Here is a 5,929-nt window from a genome sequence, read left to right as displayed (position 1 = left end):
TTCGGGACCTCGTAGCACCTTCACCCGGGTGGCGTTGGAAAGGTCTGGGCGAGGGGAACACGGGGAGGTCAGGCTCGCCACGCGCACGCGCTTCCCCGCGAAACGGGAGCCCAAACAAAACTTTAAACGGACCCACCGAATTGGGGATCATCAATCCTGGGAAAATAACCACACACACCGCTGCCCCCCGTGCCAACTTGAATTTAGAAACCGTCCCCAGCGAAATCCCACGTTCGGGCGCAAAACTGCACGTTTGGAGCCACATTTTGTCTGAAGCTGGAAACCTGCATTCAAAGCTGGGAAAAGGTGCTCATTGACAGGCATCTCCACTTCGGGACCTCGTAGCACCTTCACCCGGGTGGCGTTGGAAAGGTCTGGGCGAGGGGAACACGGGGAGGTCAGGCTCGCCACGCGCACGCGCTTCCTCGCGAAACGGGAGCCCAAACAAAACTTTAAACGGACCCACCGAGCTGGGGACGGCTTTTTCCGGGGAGATAACCGCGCACACCGCTGCCCCCGTGCCAACTTGAATTTAGAAACCGTCCCCAGCGAAATCCCACGTTCGGGCGCAAAACTGCACGTTTGGAGCCACATTTTGTCTGAAGCTGGAAACCTGCATTCAAAGCTGGGAAAAGGTGCTCATTGACAGGCATCTCCACTTCGGGACCTCGTAGCACCTTCACCCGGGTGGCGTTGGAAAGGTCTGGGCGAGGGGGACACGGGGAGGTCAGGCTCGCCACGCGCACGCGCTTCCCCGCGAAACGGGAGCCCAAACAAAACTTTAAACGGACCCACCGAATTGGGGATCATCAATCCTGGGAAAATAACCACACACACCGCTGCCCCCCGTGCCAACTTGAATTTAGAAACCGTCCCCAGCGAAATCCCACGTTCGGGCGCAAAACTGCACGTTTGGAGCCACATTTTGTCTGAAGCTGGAAACCTGCATTCAAAGCTGGGAAAAGGTGCTCATTGACAGGCATCTCCACTTCGGGACCTCGTAGCACCTTCACCCGGGTGGCGTTGGAAAGGTCTGGGCGAGGGGGACACGGGGAGGTCAGGCTCGCCACGCGCACGCGCTTCCCCGCGAAACGGGAGCCCAAACAAAACTTTAAACGGACCCACCGAATTGGGGATCATCAATCCTGGGAAAATAACCACACACACCGCTGCCCCCCGTGCCAACTTGAATTTAGAAACCGTCCCCAGCGAAATCCCACGTTCGGGCGCAAAACTGCACGTTTGGAGCCACATTTTGTCTGAAGCTGGAAACCTGCATTCAAAGCTGGGAAAAGGTGCTCATTGACAGGCATCTCCACTTCGGGACCTCGTAGCACCTTCACCGGGTGGCGTTGGAAAGGTCTGGGCGAGGGGAACACGGGGAGGTCAGGCTCGCCACGCGCACGCGCTTCCTCGCGAAACGGGAGCCCAAACAAAACTTTAAACGGACCCACCGAGCTGGGGACGGCTTTTTCCGGGGAGATAACCGCGCACACCGCTGCCCCCCGTCCCAACTTGAATTTAGAAACCGTCCCCAGCGAAATCCCACGTTCGGGCGCAAAACTGCACGTTTGGAGCCACATTTTGTCTGAAGCTGGAAACCTGCATTCAAAGCTGGGAAAAGGTGCTCATTGACAGGCATCTCCACTTCGGGACCTCGTAGCACCTTCACCCGGGTGGCGTTGGAAAGGTCTGGGCGAGGGGGACACGGGGAGGTCAGGCTCGCCACGCGCACGCGCTTCCCCGCGAAACGGGAGCCCAAACAAAACTTTAAACGGACCCACCGAATTGGGGATCATCAATCCTGGGAAAATAACCACACACACCGCTGCCCCCCGTGCCAACTTGAATTTAGAAACCGTCCCCAGCGAAATCCCACGTTCGGGCGCAAAACTGCACGTTTGGAGCCACATTTTGTCTGAAGCTGGAAACCTGCATTCAAAGCTGGGAAAAGGTGCTCATTGACAGGCATCTCCACTTCGGGACCTCGTAGCACCTTCACCCGGGTGGCGTTGGAAAGGTCTGGGCGAGGGGGACACGGGGAGGTCAGGCTCGCCACGCGCACGCGCTTCCCCGCGAAACGGGAGCCCAAACAAAACTTTAAACGGACCCACCGAATTGGGGATCATCAATCCTGGGAAAATAACCACACACACCGCTGCCCCCCGTGCCAACTTGAATTTAGAAACCGTCCCCAGCGAAATCCCACGTTCGGGCGCAAAACTGCACGTTTGGAGCCACATTTTGTCTGAAGCTGGAAACCTGCATTCAAAGCTGGGAAAAGGTGCTCATTGACAGGCATCTCCACTTCGGGACCTCGTAGCACCTTCACCCGGGTGGCGTTGGAAAGGTCTGGGCGAGGGGAACACGGGGAGGTCAGGCTCGCCACGCGCACGCGCTTCCTCGCGAAACGGGAGCCCAAACAAAACTTTAAACGGACCCACCGAGCTGGGGACGGCTTTTTCCGGGGAGATAACCGCGCACACCGCTGCCCCCCGTCCCAACTTGAATTTAGAAACCGTCCCCAGCGAAATCCCACGTTCGGGCGCAAAACTGCACGTTTGGAGCCACATTTTGTCTGAAGCTGGAAACCTGCATTCAAAGCTGGGAAAAGGTGCTCATTGACAGGCATCTCCACTTCGGGACCTCGTAGCACCTTCACCCGGGTGGCGTTGGAAAGGTCTGGGCGAGGGGAACACGGGGAGGTCAGGCTCGCCACGCGCACGCGCTTCCTCGCGAAAACGGGAGCCCAAACAAAACTTTAAACGGACCCACCGAATTGGGGATCATCAATCCTGGGAAAATAACCACACACACCGCTGCCCCCCGTGCCAACTTGAATTTAGAAACCGTCCCCAGCGAAATCCCACGTTCGGGCGCAAAACTGCACGTTTGGAGCCACATTTTGTCTGAAGCTGGAAACCTGCATTCAAAGCTGGGAAAAGGTGCTCATTGACAGGCATCTCCACTTCGGGACCTCGTAGCACCTTCACCCGGGTGGCGTTGGAAAGGTCTGGGCGAGGGGAACACGGGGAGGTCAGGCTCGCCACGCGCACGCGCTTCCTCGCGAAACGGGAGCCCAAACAAAACTTTAAACGGACCCACCGAGCTGGGGACGGCTTTTTCCGGGGAGATAACCGCGCACACACCGCTGCCCCCCGTCCCAACTTGAATTTAGAAACCGTCCCCAGCGAAATCCCACGTTCGGGCGCAAAACTGCACGTTTGGAGCCACATTTTGTCTGAAGCTGGAAACCTGCATTCAAAGCTGGGAAAAGGTGCTCATTGACAGGCATCTCCACTTCGGGACCTCGTAGCACCTTCACCCGGGTGGCGTTGGAAAGGTCTGGGCGAGGGGAACACGGGGAGGTCAGGCTCGCCACGCGCACGCGCTTCCCCGCGAAACGGGAGCCCAAACAAAACTTTAAACGGACCCACCGAATTGGGGATCATCAATCCTGGGAAAATAACCACACACACCGCTGCCCCCCGTGCCAACTTGAATTTAGAAACCGTCCCCAGCGAAATCCCACGTTCGGGCGCAAAACTGCACGTTTGGAGCCACATTTTGTCTGAAGCTGGAAACCTGCATTCAAAGCTGGGAAAAGGTGCTCATTGACAGGCATCTCCACTTCGGGACCTCGTAGCACCTTCACCCGGGTGGCGTTGGAAAGGTCTGGGCGAGGGGGACACGGGGAGGTCAGGCTCGCACGCGCACGCGCTTCCCCGCGAAACGGGAGCCCAAACAAAACTTTAAACGGACCCACCGAATTGGGGATCATCAATCCTGGGAAAATAACCACACACACCGCTGCCCCCCGTGCCAACTTGAATTTAGAAACCGTCCCCAGCGAAATCCCACGTTCGGGCGCAAAACTGCACGTTTGGAGCCACATTTTGTCTGAAGCTGGAAACCTGCATTCAAAGCTGGGAAAAGGTGCTCATTGACAGGCATCTCCACTTCGGGACCTCGTAGCACCTTCACCCGGGTGGCGTTGGAAAGGTCTGGGCGAGGGGAACACGGGGAGGTCAGGCTCGCCACGCGCACGCGCTTCCTCGCGAAACGGGAGCCCAAACAAAACTTTAAACGGACCCACCGAGCTGGGGACGGCTTTTTCCGGGGAGATAACCGCGCACACCGCTGCCCCCCGTCCCAACTTGAATTAGAAACCGTCCCCCAGCGAAATCCCACGTTCGGGCGCAAAACTGCACGTTTGGAGCCACATTTTGTCTGAAGCTGGAAACCTGCATTCAAAGCTGGGAAAAGGTGCTCATTGACAGGCATCTCCACTTCGGGACCTCGTAGCACCTTCACCCGGGTGGCGTTGGAAAGGTCTGGGCGAGGGGAACACGGGGAGGTCAGGCTCGCCACGCGCACGCGCTTCCTCGCGAAACGGGAGCCCAAACAAAACTTTAAACGGACCCACCGAGCTGGGGACGGCTTTTTCCGGGGAGATAACCGCGCACACCGCTGCCCCCGTCCCAACTTGAATTTAGAAACCGTCCCCAGCGAAATCCCACGTTCGGGCGCAAAACTGCACGTTTGGAGCCACATTTTGTCTGAAGCTGGAAACCTGCATTCAAAGCTGGGAAAAGGTGCTCATTGACAGGCATCTCCACTTCGGGACCTCGTAGCACCTTCACCCGGGTGGCGTTGGAAAGGTCTGGGCGAGGGGGACACGGGGAGGTCAGGCTCGCCACGCGCACGCGCTTCCCCGCGAAACGGGAGCCCAAACAAAACTTTAAACGGACCCACCGAATTGGGGATCATCAATCCTGGGAAAATAACCACACACACCGCTGCCCCCCGTGCCAACTTGAATTTAGAAACCGTCCCCAGCGAAATCCCACGTTCGGGCGCAAAACTGCACGTTTGGAGCCACATTTTGTCTGAAGCTGGAAACCTGCATTCAAAGCTGGGAAAAGGTGCTCATTGACAGGCATCTCCACTTCGGGACCTCGTAGCACCTTCACCCGGGTGGCGTTGGAAAGGTCTGGGCGAGGGGGACACGGGGAGGTCAGGCTCGCCACGCGCACGCGCTTCCCCGCGAAACGGGAGCCCAAACAAAACTTTAAACGGACCCACCGAATTGGGGATCATCAATCCTGGGAAAATAACCACACACACCGCTGCCCCCCGTGCCAACTTGAATTTAGAAACCGTCCCCAGCGAAATCCCACGTTCGGGCGCAAAACTGCACGTTTGGAGCCACATTTTGTCTGAAGCTGGAAACCTGCATTCAAAGCTGGGAAAAGGTGCTCATTGACAGGCATCTCCACTTCGGGACCTCGTAGCACCTTCACCCGGGTGGCGTTGGAAAGGTCTGGCGAGGGGAACACGGGGAGGTCAGGCTCGCCACGCGCACGCGCTTCCTCGCGAAACGGGAGCCCAAACAAAACTTTAAACGGACCCACCGAGCTGGGGACGGCTTTTTCCGGGGAGATAACCGCGCACACCGCTGCCCCCCGTCCCAACTTGAATTTAGAAACCGTCCCCAGCGAAATCCCACGTTCGGGCGCAAAACTGCACGTTTGGAGCCACATTTTGTCTGAAGCTGGAAACCTGCATTCAAAGCTGGGAAAAGGTGCTCATTGACAGGCATCTCCACTTCGGGACCTCGTAGCACCTTCACCGGGTGGCGTTGGAAAGGTCTGGGCGAGGGGGACACGGGGAGGTCAGGCTCGCCACGCGCACGCGCTTCCCGCGAAACGGGAGCCCAAACAAAACTTTAAACGGACCCACCGAATTGGGGATCATCAATCCTGGGAAAATAACCACACACACCGCTGCCCCCCGTGCCAACTTGAATTTAGAAACCGTCCCCAGCGAAATCCCACGTTCGGGCGCAAAACTGCACGTTTGGAGCCACATTTTGTCTGAAGCTGGAAACCTGCATTCAAAGCTGGGAAAAGGTGCTCATTGACAGGCA

The sequence above is a fragment of the Osmerus eperlanus genome, chromosome 4 (genome assembly GCF_963692335.1).
Source record: "Osmerus eperlanus chromosome 4, fOsmEpe2.1, whole genome shotgun sequence".
Lineage (NCBI taxonomy): Eukaryota > Metazoa > Chordata > Actinopteri > Osmeriformes > Osmeridae > Osmerus > Osmerus eperlanus.
This window is presented reverse-complemented; position numbering follows the sequence as displayed.